Source organism: Anas acuta, chromosome 1 (assembly GCF_963932015.1).
Source record: "Anas acuta chromosome 1, bAnaAcu1.1, whole genome shotgun sequence".
NCBI classification, from domain to species: Eukaryota; Metazoa; Chordata; class Aves; order Anseriformes; family Anatidae; genus Anas; species Anas acuta.
The window spans coordinates 106,647,317-106,675,188 of NC_088979.1; the positions used below are offsets into that span (position 1 = coordinate 106,647,317).

Genomic DNA, 27,872 nt, shown 5'->3' on the forward strand with positions numbered 1-27,872 from the left:
CCAGCTGAAAGCTATATTCCATACCTGAGAATGTCTAGTCTAGTCTCAACTATTTTTCAAGCCAGGACTTCAGCCTTGGGAACAACTTCAGTGGCAGGAACGCCAGTCCCCCCCAAAAGAGGTGGCAGAGATGAAGAGGAACATACTAACCATATCGAAGTCCTCCTCCAAAGCTATCTAGTGGGTAGTAATTATGGGAAGCTGCTCTTCTCAAACAAGAAGTTCTCATTTGTGTGCATGCTCGAGATCTTGTTGTTTTTAAAGAAATGGCCTGCATTGTCACATCTGGAAGGGAAATTCATACTTCATTCATACTTCCACAGAAGACACTCTACACACACCAGCATCTTAACGTCTATTTATTTTCATCTAAATATCATGAAATTCCGTGCCTTGAGATCAGGTACCTAAAAAAATGAACATAAACCAACCGAACACCTTTCAGCCTGGAAATCAGCAGACACAGTGGCTTGCATATACTTTAGTGAAAAAGCACTCCAATTTGCACTGTAATTTTTGCATGCATGACCTTAAAATTGGAATAACCCTCTAGTAGTAGAGCAAGGCCATCTTTTCTTATCTTGCATTTTTAAAACATATGCTTTTAACCACTGAAAATCTTTTGTGATTTTCTAAATGACATGGAGATCTTTTTCTGTGCAAGAGCAACACTTGTGCAAATAAAAACATTAAAATTCTTTATGTGTTTTTTTTTTTTTTTTCATTCTCCTAGAATAGCAGCAAGTACATCAATATCACTTTTAAACCCTGAATTTCATGTAACAACAAAATCACACCTCAATGCAAGGTCACTGAGTGTAATCAACGCTAAACGGGAATGGCAATTTCTTCTTTTCTTGTGGTCTTGATAGGTCAGAGCTAATTAACTACTGTAACTTAAGTGAGTAACTATTTCACAGCTATGTTAGGAACAACAACAACAACAACAAAATGAAGTATTTATTATTTTGAAGTCCTTGCAGTCTTTTTTTTTTCCTTGTCAAAAACTCTTCAAGCAGCTTGATGTGTTTTTCAAGTCTGTCAATACTATTACTGTTCCTAATGCAAGAAAACCCAGCCTCTTCTTTATTTTTTCTCTAGCAAAATGCAAATATGTATTTGTCTTGAGTTTACATCAGTATCACAGCAAACACATTCCCATAGACTAAGCTTTCATACTAAGCTTCCACCTTTATTTATATCATTTACCACACTGTTCTCAGTCACCCTTTTACAGCTCCTGTGGGTTATTGTGGGTCACCTCACTCGACATCTCTGCTCTGGTCTGGTAGAGGCAGCTCTGCCAGCCCACCCCAAGCCTGGCTCTAACTAAATGAGGGCATGCCTGACTCCAGCTACAGAAAGAGCCTGGTTAGCTGGTGCTGGAAAACAAAATGAATGTCCTGGAAGGCAGAGTGGGATCACAGATAATTTACAGAGCAGATGAAAAAAACAAGCAACTATTCATAGGGCACACTTGGGAAGTGTGGTAAAGAAAAACCCAAACCACAGACCACAGTTCATATAAACAAAAGGAGTAAGGCTTGCCACAGTTAAGGCTTGTGAAATATAAACTTTATAACTAAAACCCACTTCCATAGTCACCCACAATAAAGTGGGAGAAGAAAGGAAAAAGCCATACTTGAGAGGGGGGTGATCCCCTTCAGTTGGCCATAGCCACGTAACCTCAAGGAGCTGCACCAAGGCTAAACATCACAGTTTACAGCATTGTGGGGTGATGCCTTAACCATCCCTTGTCAAACACTGGACTGGCTGTATCCCTTATACAGAATAAACTAAATAGTACAGAAAACAGACTTATTCTTGCAGTATAATTCAAACACTTGAAGAAACTGCCATCTCACTCCTCTGGGGTAACTGGCTGAATGAAGGAATGAATGAACGAACATATGAATACTCATCATTTTAGGTGGGAGCATACAATAAAATGAAACTGCTTTCCAGAGGATTTTAAGATTACGTTTTCTCTTTCACAGAAGTGGATCAGGCATCATTAGTCAAAGCAACAATGTCCAAGCGTGGTAACAGAATCTAAGAAGCAGTAATGTCTTAAGCCTCTCAAGTGCAAGACCACAAGAGTTTTTGTGATTACGTCTGCAATGCTACATCATGAATGTTTTGAGGTTGGAAAACTTTGTTCTGCTTAAGATCCTGTATTCCAATTGGCTTCAAACACATTAATAGCAATGCTTTGCTTTTATTTAAATCTTCATGCTTTTAACAAATTAATCCTCTTAACATCCCTGTTGGGTAGATAGGCAAAAACCTTTCTTGTCTGTAAAACTGAGATAAGAAGTGCCTCGCCCAAGGACTTGCAGTTAGGACTGGGCCAAACAGGGTTAAAATTTGGTAAACACTGGCTCTCATTTGTGCTCCAACAACTACACTTCACTGTTTAGTTTGTGCCAATAATTAACCTGAAATACACATTATTATTTTTTATTAGGAGCATAAATGTTCTTAACAATTCTAGAGATAAAACTCTTTATAAAGTATGTATTTCCTGTCGATTGCTTTGCAGGGAAAATAATCATTTTGAGACCCTCCCAAAACAAACAAACAAACAAACAAAAACAAAGAAACAACAACAAAAAAAACACACAGAGTTTCTGAATAATATTAGACACCTATTTAAAATGATGCAAACAAAGGCATACAGGAGAAATGTAAAAAATATAAGCAAAACCATGTCATGAAACTAATTATGTATGGTTTTTTTTTTTCATGAAATGTTAGATGTGATTTGTAATGTGAACATTTGTTGCCCTCTATTTTCATAAATCTGTGACATGTAATCATTGCAAACTATGTTAGCTTTAATCACACTTAAAACATATATTTACTTTTTAAAAATAATTTATTTTAGCAACTAAATATTGCTTATCTACAGAATACTTACAGTCTCTGTCCAGTTAAGAAAATATAACTTGAGCCAGGGAACCAGTACCTTGTACCAGACCAGTCTGAACATTTTGTCTGTATAACTGTTTTTTGTTTGTTTGTTTGTTTTGTTTTGTTTTGTTGTCATTGTTTGTTTTTGTTTTTGTTAGTTTTGTTTTTTTTAATAGCCATTTGTTTTTTGACCATTCTGAAATATCAGAAAATCTCATATGGGTCCAATGGTATCCTCATAATTATTGGAGTAAAATTACAAATTATGAGTAAAGTTTATAAGATACCCTTCTAGACCTTGAAATAGCAATTGCAGGACAGAATTTATTATACTATGTTAGCCTGTCAAAGCTATAAGGTAAATTATGTAAGATAATAAGTAAAATTAATAAAAAATTAAATAAGGAAATTATGTAAGAAAGTCTCAAGCCATTGTGAATAAAGAGAGTGCTTTATTAAACACTTTCTGATACAATTTCCATTTCCTTTTACTCCCTAAAGACATCTAAAAAGGACCCTCCCTCCCTTCCCCTTCTCCCCCCCCACCAAAATAGAAAATTTCCTATGCAGTTTTTCTGTATCATAATATACCATGCTACAAGATTCTCCATTTGCGCAAACTTGCAGTCAAAGTGAATGGAGTGTTGCACTTTATATCCACAGTCTTTCTTCTTAAAAAAATAAAAAAATACTATCCAGACATAGCAAATTTTCCAGATATAATTTCAGGAGAAGACTCCATTTTTGGACAGAGAGCAGGAAATGATTCTTTTAACAGATTACTTGAATAAAATACCAACATCTCATTTATTTAAAGATCTATGCTTTGCAACTCAGATTACCAAAAAACTTTTCTAAATAATGAATTTATATTTTCTACATAATGACTTGAGCAGACATTAAGATGGACACCTAGCAGGATGCTCACATTTCTAACATGGATTTTCTGGATAGCAAGGCAAAATCATCCACTACTACTGTGCACAAGCAGAACAAGTCCCTGAGCATGCAGAGAAAGCAAGATGAATCTAGGACATGCCAGAAATACTGCACATGTGCTGTGGAGGCCATTTGTGCAGACAAGCATCTGAGAGTTGCATCAGGTGACCAAGGTAGTCTTTTCCTGTTTAGAAGAAAACTTACTAGGAAGAAGAAAGAAGAACATGCATGGGGAAACCCAAGCATATAGTAGCCCTAATAACTATTTACAATTGTAAACGGTTATGGTGCTTATCACATGGCTATCACTTCCAAAGAAGCGTGTGTCTAAGTATGTATCATGCTAGATTCCTTTATGGTATAGTACACCAAACATAAATAACTTAAATAGCTCCTCAAGTAACTGCACTTGTTAAGCAGGCAATCTAGCAGCATATTCAGTGTTTTCTGTAAGTGGCTTAGCAGAAATTTCCAGATATTAAATCATATGTTTATAATTGCTCTACATTTATTGTTTCTTTAAAATACTTTTAAATATTAAATTATACTCATTTTTCTACCTAATTTCCTAAATGTCAGTTAATTCTTTACAAATATCTTTGAAATACTGTTTTCATATTTTTATTAAGCTTATTATTGCATTCTCTGTGTTCCACTAGATTAGTAGGATTACCTTCACATACATTATTGTCATAAAATACAATGACACCTAGTAACACCTAGTATAAAACCTTGGAAATAACTTTTTTTTTTCCCCCTCTCAGAAAATCCACCTTTTGACTTTCAGCATGAATATGAAAAAAATTCAATATGGTATTGCAATAGACTTTTTTAGTGCTGTCCTTATAAGCTACCAAACCATAGAGTCACAGTTCTTCTTAGGAAAAGCTACAAAAGGGAGAGAGAATCCACACAAGGAATCAAAATGTGGTCATTTTCAAATGTCCTTTATGGATCATAGTTTAATTGTAGAACTGATACGGCTGGAAGATAATCCACGCAGGGCACTCTCCATTTGGGACTAAACAATAAAAGAAGATAACTTAGAAGTTTTCTGGATTGAGAAAAGAAATGGAGATTGGATATACTGTTTTGGATAGATCTGCCTGTTTTTTGTCTTTAGGCTTGCTTAAAAAAACAAACAAACAAACAAACAAACAAACATTCATAATGCTAACAAACAGTACATCAAATTTAGTGTTAGATCTGTAACTGAAGTTTTGTGTTGTAACACTAATAATTGCAATGTCCAATTTTTGGTGTCTCAGTCCTGGTGAGAAAACCCACCTCCCAAATAGGTGTCAGAAGGGGGTCCACAGGTGCCAAAGGGAAGGATGTTGCTGCTGGAAGAGCCTGTGTTCCAATGAATTATTTTTGGAACAAGTGACCTAGAGTAACATCCTAACTGCTAGGCTACAGAGTCAGTAACATACTTGTCCTTGATTTCTGGTTTAGATTTCTAGAATAATTATCTGCAAAACTGCTGATATTTTGGGAACATTTTTCCCCAAATAACTTTGTGATTACATATAATTAGTCTACCCTGTTCAGATAAAGGTGGGAAAGGAAAGGAAAATCACATGGCAGATAAAATCTACAAACCTATTCTGGGAATTACAGGCTGGAGAAATGGGCTGACAGGAACCTTATGAAATTCAACAATGGGAACCTGGCTAGTGAGAGGCAAAGAGGCCTTGGTTACAGATTGAAGTGCAGGACATGCCATCTGAACACCAGGAAGCTCAGGGGCGACCTTATTGCTCTTTACAGATACCTTAAAGGAGGCTGTAGAGAGGTGGGGGTTGGTCTGTTCTCCCAAATGCCTGGTGACAGGATGAGGGGGAATGGGCTTAAGTTGTGCCAGGGGAGTTTTAGGTTGGATGTTAGGAAGAACTTCTTTACCGAAAGGGTTGTTAGACATTGGAAGAGGCTGCCCAGGGAAGTGGTTGAGTCACCATCCCTGGAAGTCCTTAAAAGACGTTTAGATGTAGAGCTTAGGGATATGGTTTAGTGGGAACTGTTAGCGTTAGGTCAGAGATTGGACTCAATGATCTTGAGGTCTCTTCCAACCTAGAAATTCTGTGATTCTGTGATTCTGTGAAAACATGTATTTTACTGTGTGGGTGTCTGAGCACTGGTTCAGACAGGCTGTGGAATTTCCTTCCTTGGAGGTATTCAAAAGCTGTCTGGACATGGTCCTGGGAAAGCATCTCTAGATGGCCCTGTTTGACCAGGGGTATTGGACCACATAACCTACAAAGGTCCCTTCCAACCTCAGCTATTCCATGATTATGGAAATTCATTTCATTCTTCACTCCCTTAATGTCTGAACATTACTGGGTCTGAACCCTGTAAACGAAAGACAAGAATTCAATATGGGCTGAATCTTTGACTACGGTCTCAATTATGAAGATTAACATATAAAAGTGTATAGTCACATGTACCTTACTGAGTAAAAGGTGCTCTGCTTAAGCTGACTCCCAGTCAGCTGGTTGCATGGTCAACTTATTAAGAATATTGCTGCCAGATGAAATTCTCAGAGAAGATAACTAGTTGAACACATGCTCTGAGTATCTAACTGGGTCCATAACAATGCAAACGGTTCTTGTGCTCTTGGGCCCTGCAATTATAATTTTTCTGACACCTTTCTGAAATATTTCTGTGAAAAAACAGTAAATCTCCTCAGAACCCTACTGAGACACCCTTCACTCTTTGAAGCAAAAAGACAGCTGTAGGTGCCTAAAAATCTTCTGATTCTGTCTCACTCCACCTGGAGACCTATTTTTACTGTCTTTGCACTTCTTCAATTAATTTGGACAAATGCTGTATCACAGTATAAAACTACGAAGGTAAGAAATCCATTTGTCAGCTGTGGGATTTTTTTTTCTTATACTTGGTCAATTTTTGAGTTCAGAGGCAGAAAGTACTCTAAAAAGGTTTGCAAGAAGTACTTCCTTCTTCAAGTACTTAACTGTGAAATCACTTAATATCTGAGAAGGATGTGCTTGTAATATAATGCAGTAAATGAAAAAGCAACTGCAGATGTAAGCAGATTAGAAGAGCAGATTAATTTCACAATTTCATAGAGTCAGTTTCCAGCAGAAAAGTCAGAAAACTCTCCTTTGAAATTACTGGTATTGATTGATAAAGAAACCACACTAAAATAGAGGACGGATTACATTGTTGTATGTAACATCTTGTGAATACAAAGCTGTCCCCTTCATAAATCTACAATAACATACAGATTACATCATTTTGCAGTGTTAGCAAAGAAAGTAAATTTCATCCTTTCTAATTAGAGGGTATTTTAGAAAGGGTCAGGTTGAAGTAGGAAAAGAAAGACAAATATCACTGCAGAGAAAATTTAGGAACCTAATTTGGGTTCCTAAATTTTACTTCCATTTTACCATTCCATTTTACTTCCTTTTTCTCACTGATTGCTGAATTAAAAGCTTTTTCTCTATTAAAACAAACAAACAAAGAAAAAGCAACAACAACAAAGACACCATTGTGAAGATGGGGAGAAAATATATATTTGAAAGCCTGCTCATTCATAGGAAAAAAAAAATAAAATAAAATTAATTTTAAAGCTCATATGGAAAATAAATCCTATACAAATGATGATGATGCCTGCAGAAAGAAAGAAAAGGAAATATTATTCCTACACTTCCTGCTCCATAGAATGTGACTCCAAACACATGAAAAAATACAATTAACCTCAGGCACTTACAAACATCACTGGAATTAAAGAAAGATATTTACTATTTGTCAGCTCTCTATATAATGTTTTTGGTCTAAAATATTTTTCTAAGTACTTTCCTGTAAAGTGATGAAGTTAGAAATTTCCTTGAAATACTGTGTATGTCCCAGCTCTTCATCAGTGAATTTTTCTTCTGATTAAATAGTTATTCTTTAAAGCAGACCTGACATCTCCCAAGCTAGGAAGCCTCAGAAGGTCACAGATTCTGTCTCTATAGGAGGCCAAGCTGTTTAGCACAAAGTATGACCTACTGTGGAAAGCAATGACCTAGTAAAAAAATAAACAGTACAGTGATGTAAAGTGGTGGAGCCAACTGAGAAATAGAGAGCTCAGTAATGAACTGCCTTCCTCCTACAGAGATGAAATCATGTTAAGTGATGCTATTAAAATAAATCACCTTTAAAAGTCTTTACCTGAGACACTAATCACTTAAATAAGTAAACTACAAAAATATCTATTTTACTCTTCAACCTATATGAACACATTTATTCTTCACAGCAGACTGAAGTCCAAACACTCAGATCAACACCCCCTCAGGAAAACACTTAAAATATAAGCTAAAGGAACTTAAGAACAAGTTTCAATGCTTTTGTATATAAATGAAAATATGGAGAATTATCGGTTGATTTCAATGAACTCTGAAACATGCAACTTGCAAACATTCATTCAATAATTCCTCACATTTCTTTTTAACACGTTCTAATAGGAAGAACTTCTTTACCAAAAGGACTGTTAGGCATTGGAACGGGCTGCCCAGGAAAGTGGTTGAGTCACCATCCTTGGAGGTCTTTAAAAGATATTTAGATGTAGAGCTTAGTGCTATGGTTTAGTGGAGGACTTGTTAGTGTTAGGTCAGAGGTTGGACTCCATGATCTGGAGGTCTCTTCCAACCTAGAAATTCTGTGATTCTGTGATACACCTTCTGACAGATCATGTATCCCAAGCATTTCTAGTCACATGTACCACAAAAAAAAAAAAAAAAAGTGTTCACTGGAACAGGCTGCCCAGGGAAGTGGTGGAGTCACCATCCCTGGAAGTCCTTAAAAGACGTTTAGATGTAGAGCTTAGGGATATGGTTTAGTGGGGACTGTTAGTGTTAGGTCAGAGGTTGGACTCCATGATCTTGAGGTCTCTTCCAACCTAGAAATTCTGTGATTCTGTAATGGTAAATAATTGTGTCACACCACGAAAGTACTCAGGTAGTGTTCTCCTGAAAGGCTACCATCTGAGATAGTGTTCTGGCTATTTTACTCTGTTTTGTTTCAAAGTAGCATCACAGATCTGGAATTCAAACTGTCTGTTAAACCCTGTGTCTTCCAAGCAGAGGAATTTTTGTATTTTGTTACTGATATTACAAGAAAAATCTTTATAAGGGTTTGTGTGTGAAATAGGTATTTTCTGGCCAGGTATTTGATTTGTGGCCACACAATCTAATCTGCCTCTGACTTGAGCTAATGTCATTTTCCTAACCAAAATAAAGAATTACAGTCATGTGGACAAGCAAGGCCTGCTAGCAATCACATAAACCATCTCTTTGCCAAACAAATGAGCTACATGCAGACATGATGCAACATGGTCCAAGCTGAGTTCGGCACCTCTACTTAATGTCTCTGATGCATAATAAGTACGCATAACATTCCAAAGGACGTGAAGACCAGGCTCCTGCATTGCTTACTTTCAATCTGTGAGCTAAGCATAGTACACTCTCTCCAAATTAATGCAAAATCTACAACAGGAGAGAAAAGAAAAGAAAAAAAAACAAACAACAAAAACCAACCAACCAAACAAAAAACACAAGATAGTATAGAAAATATCCAAATGTTTCTTGGCTCATTTCTAGCTGGGGATTAGATTATTTAATAACAAATGTGCTTTCTCATTACAGAAAAACTCCTTGTTAGGTCACCTATCACATAAACTTAGAAAGGCAACAAAGAAAAATCAAGAAATCAATTTCTAGTCCCTGTAGTGACATATTCTACACATTAACTTTGTTATGCCTGGGGAGTGCTCATAGAAAATTTCTGGCTTGTCTTAGCTTTTTGAAATGTCTTTTTAGTTCACATTGTTTTTTGTTTTTTTTTCCTGAGAATATGCCTTACTATGAAAATACCTTGCTCCCACTTGTATTACCAAATATGAAATCCATCTTTCACACAGAAAATTATTATTATAAGTGCTTACAGAAGCAGATGAAAGTCCAGAAAGTTCGAAAGGGTGGAAAAATTCCCTTACCTTTTCCTTCAACAACTCATTTAAAGTTTAAAAAGTAGCAAAGGTCTGTGAACTATCAATTTTTTATTATAACTAAAGAAGAATTCCAAATACACAATTTTAAGTGTTCAATACTTGCAATACTACTGTTCTATCTTACAACTTTTGGAAATCAATGTAGGAACAAATTAAGATTACATGAGAAATATTAGATCAGCCTCTGTCTAAATATTGTACAACATAAAGAAAGAGGAAGCAAGAGGAAGGAAGCAATCATGCTCTTGTATTTCTCTGTGTGTCATATACTATTGATTTACTTCCTTGAGGACTACCAAATAAACAAACCAAGTCAACAAATATGAAGAAACAAACTCTCTCTCTCTATGTATGTACACATACATAATAAATATTATAATATACACTGTGCTTAAGCATAGCCTTCATAGGTAGAGATCAATAATCCACTTAAACATTAAGTACCAGTAGTGACAACATGCTAGATGATAGATGACATTCACAGCTGCCATAAAAGAGAAGGATTTTTGCCAGAGCTGTCAGTCAGCTGCAAAGTTAGTCAGTTTGCCACTCTAGTGTGAGAGATATTAGGGAAAGTGTTTGACAAGCCCACAATCAGCCACAAAGGAAGAACAAACAGCTCCCATAAGTTAGAGAATATATAGCATCGTCTATAAATCATCCACAGATTAAGAACCTTTGAGTAAAAGGAACTATAGTCAGCACGTAACATTGCTATCAATGTTTGCTCTTAGATTAGAAAAAAAAAAAAAAACAACAAATAATAAAAACAAACAAACGATCAAACCACCAAAGCAAGCAAAACTCCCTCAATATTTATTCTCATTTGAGCAGTTAGTTTTCTCCAAGTCATGTCTTTTCTGTAAACAAAAAGAGGTAACACAGGTGAAAAACAGCAGACTATTTAAATACTTGAGATATTTGTACCAAGAGATGTCATAGTTGCAAGATGAACAAGGAAACCACAGGTTGATGGTAAGCTCACAGACACAGTTATTTCTGCTTCCAGTTTTTGAAGCGGAGAAACTTGAAGAATATATGACAAAAATGTCTTCAGTTGTTTCCAAGTAACAGAAACAGTTCAGACAGGTTAGGATATAAGAAAATTATATCCTTATATTATATTATATTATATTATATTATATTATATTATATTATATTATATTATATTATATTATATTATATTAGAAAATATTGTATATATAGATTCAATTTCAACAAGTCGCGAAACTTAAAAATCGTGACCATATCTGGAAGGAGAGCAGAGCAGAGCAGAGCAGAGCAGAGCAGAGAAGAGAAGAGAGAAGAGAATTAAAAATCTTTATAGTATTTGAGTTCATAGCCTGTTGGTATTACCATTTTCACTGATTTCTGTATAATTTTGCTCTTTGAAAATATTCTTTTTAATGAAAACTGATACTCATATATGCTCATTTAATGTAAGAATCTACCAGAAAAACAAACAAACAAAACCTTAATTTATCATGAGATTAGAAGAAAAATCATGAAAGAAATGACTAACATAATTTTTTAATAAATGAAATAATAAATAATCTTCTGTCTACTGTGTCATCTTGTCTAAAATAGCCTCATGTCTCTGAGGTTTTAAACCATACTCCGATCTGCTACCACAAATCTAAATGTCTATGTGAACTGTAACATTCGTATGACTAATTAGGTGCAATCCTTCTGCAGACCAGATAGAAATAATGAGAATGAGAAGGTCATGGAGAGAATTGGTATAACTTATGTTGACTCCACATAGTCATGGCCACTAGAGACTTTAGGCCTGACACGCCAGTCTAACACAACAAATATGCCAGAGCCATTGAAAAGGAACAAGATTTCTGTCACTTTGATTCTTCCCCATTCCCAGTGTATTAGTTTTTGGACTTGCAGAAAAGTTGTAAAGTTTATCATCTCCTACCAGGGTTGTAAAATCAAAGCCAAAAGAATTCAGAAGACTCTACAAGTGTAGAAGATTTCTACAGAACTGGCACCTGTGTTCATGTCAGTATTGTGGGTTTAAATTTATAAGACAATTGCCTAGGTTTGGTACGGTAAAATTGTGAGACACTAATTAATGAACAAATTGAAGAGAAAACAGTGTTTGGCTGCTACAAATCATTCAGAAGGCCTAGATTTTATTTTTCATGGTTGGAAATGCCCAATGTCAATATACATCACACCTATACCCTCCTCTGAGTCTCACAACTTTTATTTGTAAAATGGAGGTTGCAGCTTCCTAAATCCCAAAGGAATTCCTGTTTTAGCTTAGTAAATACCCAGGAATCATCAAAAAGAAGATATTGCAACTCAGAAATGTTATAGTAGAAAAGAAACAAACAAAAAAAAATCAAATAAAAAAATTAAAAAGGTAAGTAATAATGAAATTCTAATGTCTGAAGTAATTCATGGGACTGCACATATTAACTTCCTGCCCTACTTAATATGTTAGAAACACCTTATGGTTTAACAGTTGAGAGTCTGTTTAGATAAACTGTTAATTGAGATCAAAAACATATTTCAAAATTATTCCCAAGTCCTCAGCTTCACATGTTTCTCATTATCTACAGTTGAGTTAACAGTCCTTTCAGAGTTACTTTATCCCAAGGGCTTGGGCTATCAATTATACTCATCACAAAGAGACTTAAGCCTGCTTAGCAAGGAACACCAGGGTAGTTTATTCTGGATAATAACAAATTGCAAGCATGATTTGCAAATAAAACTTGTAAGGATTATTGATGAGAACCAAACAAGGGTACTGTCACTAGTTGTGCTGCTGAAAGAGAAGGGCAGCAATTAGGATGTGCACCAGGAACTGGAACTAGTACTGTGCCTGTAAAGTACAGGCAAAACCAGGAATCGCATAGGCCGGAAACTATGGTACATCTACAACAAAACCATGAAAATGTGAGGCTGATTTTATTTCTTAAAGCTAAAAGAGCCTCAATCCTTAAAAGAACAGACAAACAAACAAAATGCCACCTCTGTACCTAGCAGTGTTTTCATACATGAGAAACAACTGCTGGATCTATTTCTAGCTGTCACACCCTGTGGTTTCAAGCAAACATATAAAACAAGCAAACCAAAAAGCAGAAAACAAAGCAATAAACATTGTAGATATGCTCGTAAGAAATTATTACCTTAAAAAGTTAGACAGTTTCTCTTTATTCCAAAATGGCAATTACTGTGATGGAGTATCTAGAGCTAACAGTGCTTAACAGTGCTTAGTATTAACCCTGCGGTTTTGAGAAATTCAAGGGATACTCAGGTTGAAGTTTCTACTCTGAATCACACCAGACACAGAAAATATGTCTCTTTTGCTGCTGTGGCATATAGTCTCAGTTTCTGGATATATTGTTATGAAACCCCTCCCTATACAAGTATGACGGTTTGTTAGAAATAACCAACTATTCCTCAAAGCAACATCATGAAAGAGAGATCTAAGAGAAATGCATCAACCTCCAGACAAATTCATCCTGGATCAAAGAAATACTCTGAAAATATTTTTAATTCACAAGAGTTTACTCCCACAAAGCTTCATTTACTGTAAAATAAATCTCTTCAAAATGAACACATATATATGTATATATATATAAATTCCTTACTGTTAATCAACAAGAGGAAAGAGATATCAGTAAATCAGCCATTAGAATAATCACACAAACAATATATTAAAGAAGCGTATCACTTCCTTTATGGTAGTTTGATCATTACCTATTACTTTTTATACAGCACTAAATGTGACATCCTCCAATTTGATTATTTAGAGATATCTGCAAAGCTAATTATATATTTTGATTATTAATCTGGCTTCTCTACATGATTATTTATTTTCTGAGACATTTATACACTAGAACACTGTCAAGCACCTGCGAAAAGTATGGTATATTGTTTTTCAGAAATTTCCAGTGCAATGGCTATTTCCTGCTGACATATATGACATATAGTAGCACTAAGAGAGAATATCTAGTTAGAAGCTTGGTGTACAACCCTGATTGTGAAGACAAAGAAGTCAAAAAGATTTCATTATTATTATAATTATATTATTTTGTTATTTATTTTATTATTTAATAATAATAAGGTCCTAAAAATATTTTGATTGTTCTTTAGCTTTAACTCCAGTGTCTAAATTCAAACTTAATTAGCATTCATATTTTTTAACTACTTCACTGAACTGCAATGCATTCACTCTGTCTAAGAGACAGAGAAAGAATGGAAACAAGATCATTGTTATCGTTTGTAGGATTTAACATGATTTTCCTCCCTAATATCCTTAAGATCTCCTACTTAAAAATAAGAAAACATGATGAAAACAGGAAAAGTAGCTTCACTGAGTTCTACAATGTAGGACGTATTTTATGGTTAGGTCCTCATCTAACAGATGAGAAACTCAACATAGCTTCAGTTGTGTAGTGACCTCTGAGTAGTTACTACAAAAAACTTTTTCACATCTAATAGGTAGGAAATTTGAGTTTTTTTGTTTGTTTGTTTTTCCCTGGGAGATTTCTGTTACACTCACATATATAAACATTTGAACCCAGTATTTTGTTTGCAATCTTGATTGGATTGCACCTAAGTAAAACAAAGCGTTGTGTGTTCATTTAAAATCACTATTTAAAAATGCCCTCCCTAAGCCTAGGCTATCAGATGTTTTATCTAAAATGACAGTTTGAAAACAAGCAAAATATTGAATAATTCTAATAACCAGAGCATGGAAAAATGTTAGTGGAATGCTCTTTAGCAAGAATGGCAGATAGCCACCACCTACTGCCAAAAAGAATTAATTTCCACCCCTTCTGGAAAAAAATATTGGAGGAATCAAAGCAACTCACCATATGAACAGTAGTCAGTGAACGTGAACCCTCTCAAAACAAACTGCAAAACAAAAGACTCCTCACAGATAATCTCTTGCCATGTTTTCTCATATACCACTGATATTTACTTTGGCTATACAGCCCACGTGAAATGTTTCAAACTCAGATCTCTATTAACATTGACTCAAAATTAAAGAGCCATCAATGGAACTAAACAGTGACATAATAGACACAACTCATAAAATCCAGTAATGTATGAGTGGGATGGTCTTCACACACTTAATTTATATGGTGATGACTAGGGTCTGTAGGCTGTAAGCAAAATAAAAGGTCAGTGCTATCTCCTTTTTTACAGTCTTCTTTGTGCACAAACAATTTTACGGATGAAAGATTTTTTTGAGTGCACCTACAGTATGTCCTCCAAGCTACAAAAGGAGCACTTATCTGAACAAGTCTTTTTAAATAGCACAAATATCTCACACTAGCTGTGGTATTTTTCAGAGGAGTTTCTCAAAGCACACTGTGAATTTTGTATTAAACTATTCCATATGTTCACCTCCCATGTGCAGCTAATTTAAAAACTCTTAGTTTTCTTAGCACCTTCTCCTCTGTTATGATCCTCTCAGAAAGGAGTGGAGGAAAATCATGGAGTTCAGAAATCTGCATTTCAGTTAATGTCCTGGATTTTATGAACTGTAAGGCAGTCTCAGAGTCTCACTCTTTCTCTTTTGTCATTTCTAGCAGCAATGAAAATATGAGATCATCAGGTCCAAGAATAATTCCATTACTACCTTATAGCCTTCTGTGTGTATTGAATGACAAACATTCTCCTGAAACTGTATTTAACTTGAAAATAAATAAATTAATAAGGTATATTTTCAAAAAGTTCTATTGGACATTACTCATCATATAAAAAGTATGCTCTTTGTATTACATGTCTTGTCAACGCATTCCATAAATATTCTGAAGTGTTAATCTCAGATAGACTTCTATTTTTTAGCTTATATTGCCTCCCAAATTTTTACTTACATCCATGAATACACTAACAGTATTACCATTTAAGAATGCTCTTTATCAAACCATCATTAAAGGCTGTATAATGCTCTGTTACTACTGGCATGTCACAATAATTGATTAATTAAATAGTGATGGCACTAATGATTTTATAAAAGTTATTGAGAATGGAATTTCCTTTTACTGACATTGTTTTTATCTCAAAACATCTTTTATTTGGTGGTGTTAAGAAAATGGAATTCTAATGGTTTGAGTAAAAATAGTAAGAAAAGATAAAAAGTACCATTCCAACATCATTTTTTTTCCACAAAAATATTTTAAATATTTTTAGTTTTTTTTTTGAAAACATAATATGCATTATTATTGTTGTTGTTGTTATTTAATAACACGTTTTGGAAAATATTAGTTTATAATTCAGAACAAAGTAGAATTTTGAAATATTCCCACAAAATTCCCACAAGTTTCAGAAGGACTTACGACTTCTCTGTTGGAATTACAGAGCACACAATGGGAGCTGAATGCAGCATTGGCTATGATCCTTCTAAGGGGAAGTGACAATAGAAATGTGCAATAATTCATTCTACTCCAACCCCCTCCTATCCTGACAAATTAAAACCTGACAAATTAGAAGCCTAGACTTTCCATTGAAAAGGTAATGATGGCTATATGGGGATGAGAAATTATTATCATACATTCATTTTTCCCTTAAACTGTCATCTTTAATGGATTTCTCCTCCTGGGCATCCCAGTGTCATCTAATCTGTAGTTTTAACAGTTTAAATAAACAACTATTAATATTAACAATCATTTTCAGTATTTGTAATATAGCAATATGACTAGGGATAAATGAAATGAGTGCTCAGCATCTAGATGCTAAATCTAAGTAATTTAGAAAATACGTCATGAATTAGTTTAGAGAGGTGTTAAAGTTTAAAGAAATCCAGATGCAAGTGGAATAAATGTCTTTTAATTATGCTATAGCGTATCCTGCTTTCTGGACGTGTTCAGGGTTACTCCAGCATTCAGTGAGAAGTATGTATATTTCATTTGTATTTTTACTGCACATACTATGATCATTTAAAATAAACATTTTTTTTGGCATGCAGGAATTTGTAACATTTTTTATCTACTTGATTAATAAATGCTATTCTGGAACTATCATTCCAATTCAGGTATCCTTATGCTTAATTGAGAACTGAGAGTCAAAACAGACCAGAAAACAATACTAACTCTCTTTACATAAAAAACAAATAAGTGATCGGCAGCACTTTCATCTAATCACCCCAAAGTGTCTTCCATTAAGAAAACACACTGATTTTACAACTTTCATCAGAAAAGTCCAGCTTTCCCAGATCACACCAACACTGAACAAGTCTTACAGGACAAGATAATCATTTTCAACTGAAAGTAGGTGGTTAAACATAGAACATATATTTTGATTGTTCATATTGAATTTATACTCATTTACGTTTGTATCAATTTCATATTTGAGTAAATTACTCAACTATGTAAAATAATACAACTGTGTCCAAATACAATGTCAGAGAAGCCCTAATTAAATCTGCTAACCAAAACACATAATGTATACATTAAAATTACATTTGGACAGACTAAAATTATTTTTCTGTGACTAAGTAATCATTTAGATAGTTGTATAGCTAACTCATCTTTCAAACCTATAAAGATATAAAAATAAAATTGATCGTATAAACGCACATTGCAATGTTTCAACCTTAGAGCATTACAGCAGGTACATATTTGCAACAAATTTAGTTCTCTTTAACTTCTCTTTTTTTTTTTTTTTGTTTTTTTTTTTTCCTTGTAGAACTTAAGTTAAAACCAGCACTTCCAACTCTTTCAACTGTACTTAAGGAAGCCAAGTTTGTGTCACATCTTGAGTGCTTGAAATACACAAATAATCACCATTCATAGATGTTATAAGTTCAGGCAGGTAAAAGTGAAGAATGAACAATTCTTGAACTAAAGGCATGATGTTCATAGAGTAATTGTTGTTCAGTTTTATAGTCTCATAGTGCCACTGCTTTTTTTTAAAATTGTATTTAAATATATTTAAATATGCAAATGCCTAAACACAATTTGCCATACAGTGACTAAATTTGCTTTACATTTTTCAGTACCTTCATCAAAATAAAAATAACTTAATTGTCTCCCCTCCTCCCCCCCTTTTCCTCCCCTTTCCTTTCCTTTCCTTTCCTTTCCTTTCCTTTCCTTTCCTTTCCTTTCCTTTCCTTTCCTTTCCTTTCCTTTCCTTTCCTTTCCTTTCCTTTCCTTTCCTTTCCTTTCCTTTCCTTTCCTTTCCTTTCCTTTCCTTTCCTTTCCTTTCCTTTCCTTTCCTTTCCTTTCCTTTCCCAGTATTCATCATAAATATTCCATAAATAATGGCATGGAGTCATGGCAGGGTATTTGAACACCTGTTTCATTTACCACTCATATGATGAAACCCATTCATAACCATAACAAGCACACAGTGTGATTCCTGTATTCCAAAATTAAAATACTCAAATTCTTTTACATATCATGAATGCCTAGCAAAGTGTAGTCTGATAAACTAGTCATCCGGAAGTGTCTGCTCATTCTGACCACAACATGAAGTTCATGTCTTGCATCCTGTGGTCAGTCACTCAGATATTCCTTAAAGTTCAGGAGCCTGACATCAGTTTTGCTACCTCCAAAGGCTGCCTGAAGCTGTTGTGCCTGCTTCCTTCTCCTTTCCCCTTTCCAAAGGACACAGCAGCCTCCCATCTGAGGAATTACAACAAATGAAGCAGCTGTTCTTAATGTTGTGTCCTCCTTTTCTTTACACTATGGAGAAGGTGAAAAACCGGATGTGGCATAAGCCAAGCAGCCCTCCTTCCCATCTGCTTGAAAATAAATTCCTAGGGATATATATTCACTGGTAATGTCAAACTTCACTCTTAAGCTTGCAAAAGCAGTGTTTGTTTCTTCCCTTAGTATTTTACACTGCTTTGAAGACCCTGTCTTTGAGCTGGCCCTAACATCAGGGAAGCACTGTTTCCATCCGTTTTATCTGTAGTAATGTTACCTACATAATGCATGAAGAAGGTTGCTGCACTGATTTTTTTTTTTATTTTTTTTGGGTGTGTGTAAGCAACAAGAACTTTCTCAAGAAAGGAAAGTACAAAGCAAAGCTTTTCATAGATTCCAGTTTGTTTGTTTGTTTTGTTATCTTTGAGAAGGATGTAAACATATCCCTTTTCCAAATAAATCAATCCTTCTGTTATAATGAAACAGATAACATTTTCTTAGGTTTTGTGTATGCAGCTCCTTTGTTCAACACCTAGCACAACACTGAACTGGATCTTTTTCTATTTTGCAGAATACTTGAATATTGTGCGAAAAGAAAAATAATTGTGTTCAGTTTAGCACAATTTCCAGTCTTTGGCACAAAATCAATCATTACCTGAACAAAATGAGAGATATTCTGAATATACAACAAATGAAAACTGAATTACATCTTCAGGGAGTATCTGCAGGTACACAAACAAATTACTGCCTAACCCCTCATTTTAGTTTGATAACTTTTATTCTTTCAATAATGTTTAGTAAAGTGCTCCAAGCTGATGTTTGTATACCACTTAAGCAAAGTTTAGAATTTTTCTGTTCCTCCTGATTTTAGACAGATTAGGAAGGACAAGTGGATACTGGCAAATGCAACTCTGCTCAAGCCAATTCTGGTTCACATGGCAGGTAGCCATGCTACATTGATACTGAATTTGACCTAAGATCAGCATTTCAGTTAGCATGAACTGTGCATACAAAGATGCTGTACCAAAGCATCCTCACATCCTTGCAGTCAGACAGTAGGTAAAATAGCTTGCTGTGTCAAGTAGGCATGCCTCCTGCCTCACTGCCTGATTCTTTTTTTCCTTTTTTTGGTCCTTCCGATGTTTTTCCCCAGACATTCATCACCAAATCCACTTGTACATTTATACTTCTTACTGTCATTTCCTTCCTTACTCAACTGTGCTATACAAAGGGCTAATTATGTACCAATTTCTGCTATTGTAATGTAGGAAATGTAGCACTTGCAATATCTTGATGACTGTACTATGCGAATTTTGGAGTTGCATCCAGTATTTATTATCACACAATGATGTCAACTGTATTAAAAATGAACCTGATGAGACGTTGGATAGCTCAGAAATGGCAATGGGTTACAGAAATATGTATATATAATTAAGTAGTTTAACTACACCAAAACATAGTACTGACTGAAGCTAACAATCATGTGAAGCTTAAAGATAAAGCTGGGATAAAGTTAGTTATCCCAGCTTGATTTCGACTGGACAGAGGTATAAACCATAGAAATGAAAACAATAACAAATTACTAATTTGCAGATTTCTTCATTCCATGGTCCTAAGGGCAAGTGAGGCACAGAGTGCTCACATACACAGCAGCCTTCCTGCCCCAAAACCAGCTCCCTCATCCCAGCTGGGAGCTGTAACCACTGCATTCTGGGTGCAGGACTGTCAGAGACAAGAAGAGCTGGCACAGGCTGCAGCCATTCCTGTGGCTCTGCTAACAGCTCTGTGCAGTCATGCATTGGTGCACAATTCCATTGCCTCTTTAGCTGGCTAGGACAAATGTCACCATGGAGGTCAACGACGGAAAGAAGTTTAAGCACACCTTGTGCAGCTAGGCCAAATGATTAGTCAATAAAACCTCATCCCTCTACTTAAAGCTATCTGCCCACATTTGACTATTTCTCTTCACTCATACTTGCCCCATGTACACATACTTATGACCAGATTCCATCCTGAACTATTTATTTCTGTCTTGTAGGCAGGGGACAGGTCATTTTTTGGAAGGCTGAAAGAGACTTGTTGCTGATGAAGATGTCTGCTGCTTGCCCTGCAACAAATTAGAGGGTGCTAATGGGAGGTGAGAAAGTATATACCCCAAAATGCTCAATATAGAAGGTATTTCCAGAGAAACCACTATAAGAGTTTTCAGTCCAAGGCTCACAGAACACCTATTGCCCCAGTGTCACCCCATGTTGAAATGTCAGCATTGACCCGACAAGAACAGTGACCTGACAAGTTTTCCATAGTAAATTACTAAGTACTGATGTCACTGAGGGAGTAATGACAAAGCTACATCGCCACAGCAAGGCAATACACTAGACTGGGCTTAGGATAAGGTGTCCCTGTAACAATCCTGGGTTTGGAATCTGTAAATCCTTCTTTCCATAAGTTTAACACACTAATGACCAGAAGTGAAATATTTCTAGACCTTGACCCACAAATGAAAAGGGAATAAGCATTTGAAAATTTGAATTCTGGATAGTTTCTTACTAAGTCACGCTAATAAAAACTTATTATTTACACCTTGTTTACTGCCCGTTCACAAAATGGACTTGGACAGTACTGGTATGATGAAGCAAAGTTTTGCATTACAGATCTCTTCATTGTATCTTTCTTGCAGATGAACAAAGGACCTCAGTTTTCGAAACTATCATTTTAGTTTCTTTCACAAGCAGCAGGTTAATTAGAATTGCTTTTAACAATGCTTATTTGTGTTCCAAAATCAGGCATTTATTACTTCCTGCAAATCACGCTGAATCAGCCATTCTGCAGCATTTTCTCTTTCTATAACACATTCATTTTTTAAGGAGAGAGGGACATTCAAATCTTATTTTAGAAAACCCAGCCATGTACTGTAAACCTCCTTACAAACTAAAATTGTTAAAGGGAAAAGTTGAAGGTCAGCTCTCTGTAATTGTTTAGGGAAAGATTAGTGTCATGTTAAAAAGCCTAGTTTGCTGTTTTCCTACAAATGCTGATTGCAGCTCCAGGCATCATTTTGAATGAACTGTCTTGTCTTTGGCATAGAAGATAATTATCTCAGTCCCACCCGAAGAACTGAGCTTTAGCCAGCAGGGACAGCTGAACTAAAAATGAAACAAATGCCGTGTAGAAACTGAAGATATTGTACCATATTTCCAGTAAAATCTTATTCAGTTTTCTGCCTTTTAAAAAGTTATAAAGGGTGTTGTGTGCCAATGACCTATAAGCAGTGTTTGAGAGGATAATACTGGATGCTATTAGCCAGTTAGCAGTATAAACAAGACTTTTACAGAAGTCTCATTCAAAGAGGCTAAGTTCAATGTACTACACTGTATACCTCTAATCAATATCCTCCATACCTACAGAGCTTGTCATGCCTGCAGATTATCTAGATAATGTTTGAGAAATAGCATGGTCAAGAGGAAAAAGTGATATTTATAAAATACAACAACAAACAAAAATAACAACCAGTTTAAAAGTAACTATATCACTATGTAACTTGCTTCTTATGAAGAACTTTTTTCTAGCCTAATGCAATATAATTTAAGAGATAAATGTGTGCAGAAAGATGAGCAAACCAGTGTGTCAACCTCAAATGAGTGCTTAGACCAATCCCTTTTCTATAAAAAGTGATATTTGGAGGATTCTGTTTTAAAGCCAATTTGTTGCCAAGATAACAACCTTGATTAAAGAATCATTTAAAACGGAATCATTGTGAAGTTTAATTTAGAAACTCATCAAAAACCAAGTCTGAACATGAAAACTAGATTCACACATCCAACGCATAGCATTTGCAGAGATAGCTTCTTTTATTTTCAAATAAAGTTATTTCTATGCAATAAGTCTTTTCAAATTAAAAAAAAAAAAGGAAAAAAAAAAACACACACCAAAAAAACCTCACACCAAAAAAACTATTAAGCCCAGTCATCAACATGCCTTCAAAACTTATCTTTTAGACAGTAAACTGTAGACAACCACCACATGACTATGTCAAACAAATTCAAAAAGGGTCTGTAAACTCCCAGAATGCTGAATATTCTAGAAGACAAGCAAATCTTTTCCTTTGATGTTGGCTAAGGTTCCTAGAAAACAACACCAAATCTAAAGTATACCACTGCTGTGCAGAGATCATGGTGAACATGAATATTAAATTTTTAACATGTCAGCTCAGAGAGGCTGCAAGTGATAACTGCAATAGATATGGAAAACCAAGTGGATTTGGCAAATATTGTATTAGACATGAGACTAAAATCAAACTATTAGACAAGCTAAATGATTGCTTTATTAAGATCTTAGTTAGGTAATGAAGGAGTAAACTAACTAGGTCCAGACTGTTAGTAAGGTGTGGCTCAAAGATTATATCTGAAGAGCTGTCCTTCATAAAAGTAAATAAAGCAGTCAAAAGGTGCTGAGGCTGTACACCCATACAGGAAAAAACAGATTCATAAATTCTACTATTGCTTAGTAGTACAAAATATGAAAAGGAGAATTACAAAAGAAGAGGAAGATCTTGAAAAATGAATTGTGAAAGTCAAAAGAATAAATTCTTGCAGTAGGCTCAAAGCTATTTAAATTAGTATTAGAGTATTAGAGGTCCAGGTTATATGCATACCCCTTCTAGTTTGTTGTTTTTGTTGTTGTTTTTTAAACTTGAGAAAAAGCTGGATAAATATCAAGTTAGGAGAAGTTATTAAAATTGAAAGTTAGCCTTTAAATAGTGAAGATTTCTGCAAATGAGGAAAATAGAAGACTTATAAGAAGGTTTACATAAAACCTTTATCAGGTTATATGTAAAAGACAGGCCAAATATGAGCTTGCAGAACAACTTTCTGAAGACCTAAAACCAGATGATAAATACTCAAACATTTTCAAATTTTCAAAACCATCAAAAGAAAGGAGCCATTCAAAAAGACCACAGAAAAACTAGAACTCTGAGTATAGGAGGAGTATGCAGAGTAGGTAAGGCCAAGGAGATTTTTACTTTATTTATGTATTTATCATGGAGATACATTTAAGCACTTACCGTGAAAATAAATAAATAAATTAAAAAAGTTTACGTGTAAAATTATCACTGATCGTTTTCAAGTTTAAATACTGGTACCAAGATGTTATAGTTTAAATTGATAAAATAAGAGTTTTCTAGACAATCATTAGCATTCAGAGGGAAAGCAAGTATGGAACAGCTAAACTGTTTGTAAAAAGTAACCAAACTAGTGAACAGCTGAATCAAATACATTGGGAAGGTTAAATATGTCTCTTGTAAGTAGAAATCTAAACTTCCAAGGGTTATTCTGAATGAATGAAAAGTATGGAGATGGAGCAGATTTGGATATCATCCACTCAGAACATCAAAATGTGTCTCTTAAAATCACAGAGCAAATGCTTTTAACTAACATAGGCATGGGAAGGTCCTTACATGGTTGGAAAACATGCATGAGTGGCCAGTTTTCACAGTCAGAGATTTTAAATGGAGAATCAAAAGCAACTGTGGTGATATCTCAGCTTATTCATAAGTGATGTGGAGAAGTGGATGAACAAATAAGTGCTTCAGTGTGTTGATGATACTAACTTATTCACAGTAGCAAAGAGGAGGGCTGATTTCAAAGAACAGAACAATGTCAGAAGAGTCAGTGATGAACACGAATTTCATCATAGAAAAATGTAAAGCAGACCATGTATAGAATAAACAATTGTAACTCAACATGTGCACTGAGAGGGTTTGGACCAGGAAGATCAATTTAACAACTGACAGAAGTCAAAACAAATACACATTTAGGAATAATGAAGAAATACAAAATAAAACTGAAATTATCATTATGATTATGTGGAAAACTATGCTGTACCTTCTTTTTAAATGCTACTTGTTCCAATCTTCCCATGTCAAAAAGAGTACAGTGAAAAGTGTAACATTTTAGAGAAGAATAACAAAGATTATCAAGGCAATATTGTACAAGAAGTGACTAAGCAGACTAGGACCCTTCAACTTGGAAAAGAGGTGACAGGGAGAAGAGCACATGGCATAAATGCATACAATCAAGAGTCTAACATGGAGAGTAGATAATGACCTTGCTCAGTCCCCATAAAGAGCAAGAGTACATTACAACTGGTATCCATTTTAAGGAAAATTCTTTGTCCTTTGAAGGTTATAAAATGTGAAGCATTATTCCTGTCTAGAAAAACACCTGAAAAAATGCTATGTGATGTTGAAATAGTAGTCCAGGAAATGTCATTACATTTTTGCCATGTTCTGGACATCCACTGCTGGCCTTTGTCAGACATAAGGCTGTCAGAAATGGTCTGACCTGATTTGTTTTTTTCCTATGTTCTTTGTGTAACACTGAGACAATCCACTGCTGCCACACTGAATGCAATACTGTGCGTGTAGTCTCCACAGATTTCTTCCTTCTTATATAAAATATATTAATAAAAATGACAGAACTAGATATAGTACCAGTATATTTGACTAAATACATGAGAAAAGGCTGGAATATTTCATGTTAAGTTTAAACATTTAATAATAATCTCTTTCTGTAGATTTTTTTTCTTTCTAATCATGCAGGTATTGCCCAATCACTTCAAAAGAGCTGATAACATCAGACAGATTTCCAGCTGTGAAACCAGGAAATAATGTGTAAGCTTGCTCATGGAGTAATGAGCAAGCAATTAACAGAATCAGGACATATTCCAAGTATCTCCCCCCTCCTCCTCTGTACAAAGCTCCCCAAGTGCTAATAGTGGACTTAAAAAAAATTGTAGACATTTTTGTCTACCCTCCAGTCTCTTCAGAGCTGGCTTTAGTGCACCTTATATTATATCACTACTTTAACTTTGAACAGATTAACATTGTTTTACCTAACAGGCAGGGAGTCACAGGATGAAGCCAACAAAACTGAGTTTCCTTCCCCTGGTACGTACGTAATTTGGGGTTTTGTTTGAGCCTAGGAAGTTCTTCCAGAGTAACCTGTAGATGAAAAACAGTTAGTTTGGTTTCCTGGAGTAAATACTCCACCATACTTCAGGTTCCAAGATGCCTGAAGAACCAGCCACTGGTTCAGAATCTCTACCAGGGGCTGGAGCACCTGGTGCTCACCCGGAGCACAGCTCCTAACTTTGTTTCTTCCAAAGTAGACTTCTCTAATGAATACCAAATCTATGCAAGTCAAACAAATGCACAAAGAATAAGAATACTCAGGTGATCCACTCTGTCACCACTCTATGCTATGAGCCAAAACTCTAATGCAGATGCTTCCTTATTTGTTAATGCCTCTGCAGATGTAGGCTACATGTAAGCGGTAGCATCACTTATAAAGGGGATTGTAATGCTTTAAGTTGTAAGAAAAATGCAAAATATATCTTTTAATAGAGGCACTTATGGTACTCTTCAATTTAACAGCTCAAAAAAATCCTCCTTCCTAACACCATTTTATTTCCACTTTTTCAGGTTTTAAAAATATTCGGTAATTTTCATAGAATATTGCTAAACATAACTGAAGGAATGCATTAAAAAGTAATTATTTTAATTATTATACAAATATATTTCTACAGCTAGAAAAGGTAACCTACAAATAATGAACAAAACACACAGCCTTGGGAACTCAGCTGTCAGTAATTTAGAAGTTAACTTTACCATTTCTGATTTCTCCTCTTCCTCTTGATCAAACTGCTTATAAGTCTTCCAGAAGAAAGAAAACAGATCAAAAATAGATACTTAAAGCTCTGGTCCTTTCCTAGAAACTTCAGACTTCAAACTTTATTTTTAGTATGATATACAGGGCAGGTAAGGAAGAAAATAACTAATTTAGCTATGAGATTGTATCACTTACTTGAGGGTAACTGCTGATTCTGGATTCTGGGTCTTTCCATGTGATTTAGTAGATGTGCCAGAGTTCTCACAGAAGTAGGAAAAACAAACAAAAATACAGAATTACTGTATGATATAATTATAAAAACATATTTTTTTTCTATGATATCCTCTTAGCTCACTTTCTATTGCTGCTGTATATTATGCTTTCACAATATTTTGCTTTATTTGACCCTTTTGATACATACCACATTGTAATAAAAAGCGATGCATTTCTTGGCGAGGAAATGACAAACCGTGGCAGCTTTATATACCAGTTGTTAAAACATAGTTGATGAAACATTCTGTTTGTTGTTTGGTAGCTTAGCTACTTCATCAAGCATTCTGCTTATTTCCCCTCATTACTGGAATTATGCCTTTCAGCTATGGAGACCAAAAACATTAATATATGATTTAGGAAACAAGAATATTAAAAGTGTGTGTGAATGAAATACTGACTAGGCTAAAAAGAAAGTGGGGAATTAGACTTTTAAAACGGAGTGTTTTCATTCCCCTGTACCATCACACAGTTCTTATACATGGTTTTTAGGGGTATGTTTTCAAAACAAAGAATTAGGCACATACTTCTATGCCAGTAGAAGCTGTACATTACCTTTCCAGATGTAAAACAAAAAATGGGAAATCTGAATTCTTCAGTCCCTTGAACAATACAAAGAATTAAATTTTACAATTTTTTAAAATTATTATTTTTTTTCCCCAGAATATCCTTGGTTGTTATTTTGAATTATAAACTAGTTTAAACACTACAATTATTTTTGCTGACAGACTGAAGGCATCCTTTTGTCTTGGTGAACCCCATAATCCTGCTGTGTTTAATCCCAATGAACTCCATAACGGTGTTGAACTAGATCCTGGAAAACGAACAAACAAGCTAACAAAACAAAAAACAACGAACAACAACCCCTACCTCAAAGCCATGAACACTTAAACTGAAGAGCATCTGGGAGAAATGTTCTGTAATGAGCTCAAAGACCATATGTCTGCATATACAGGTATGCATTTGAAAATTATTTATATATGACTGAAATTGCGAGAACAAGAAAAATTAAGAAAAAAAAAACAAAAAAAACTGCAACTGAGTCAAAACACCCCCTCTATCACAAAACAAAAACAAACAAGAAGACAAACTAAAAATCAGTGATTGAGTTTCATTAAAAGAAAGTCAAAGCATTTTTTTTTTAACTTTGAAATAGATATTTTTAACTTTACTGATTTTTTTTTTTTCCTAAAAGATAAATAGTAAATTCAGTGATCTCTGTTGAGTTTTAGCTTGGATATGAGGAAGAACTTTACTGAAAGGGTTGTGAGGCAATATTGGAATGTGCTGCCCAGGGAAGTGGTGGAGTCACCATCCCTGGAGGTCTTTAAAAGACATTTAGATGTTGAACTTAGTGATACGGTTTAGTGGAGGACTTGTTAGTGTTAGGTCAGAGGTTGGACTCAATGATCTTGAGGTCTCTTCCAACCTAGACAATTCTGTGATTCT

The 27,872-nt window shown here is 35.0% G+C and overlaps 1 long non-coding RNA gene across 1 annotated transcript in view; it reads right to left on the reverse strand.

Annotated features, from left to right (window-relative positions):
* LOC137850217 (uncharacterized) overlaps positions 1–27,589 on the reverse strand; it is a 49,054-nt gene extending 21,465 nt beyond the window's left edge. Inside the window, exons 1-2 of the long non-coding RNA XR_011092373.1 lie at positions 26,349–27,589; positions 25,378–25,486 (exon numbers count right to left, since the gene is read on the reverse strand). This is a non-coding gene — a long non-coding RNA (uncharacterized lncRNA). The remainder of the gene's footprint in view (positions 1–25,377; positions 25,487–26,348) is intronic.
* Positions 27,590–27,872: the final 283 nt, after the last annotated feature.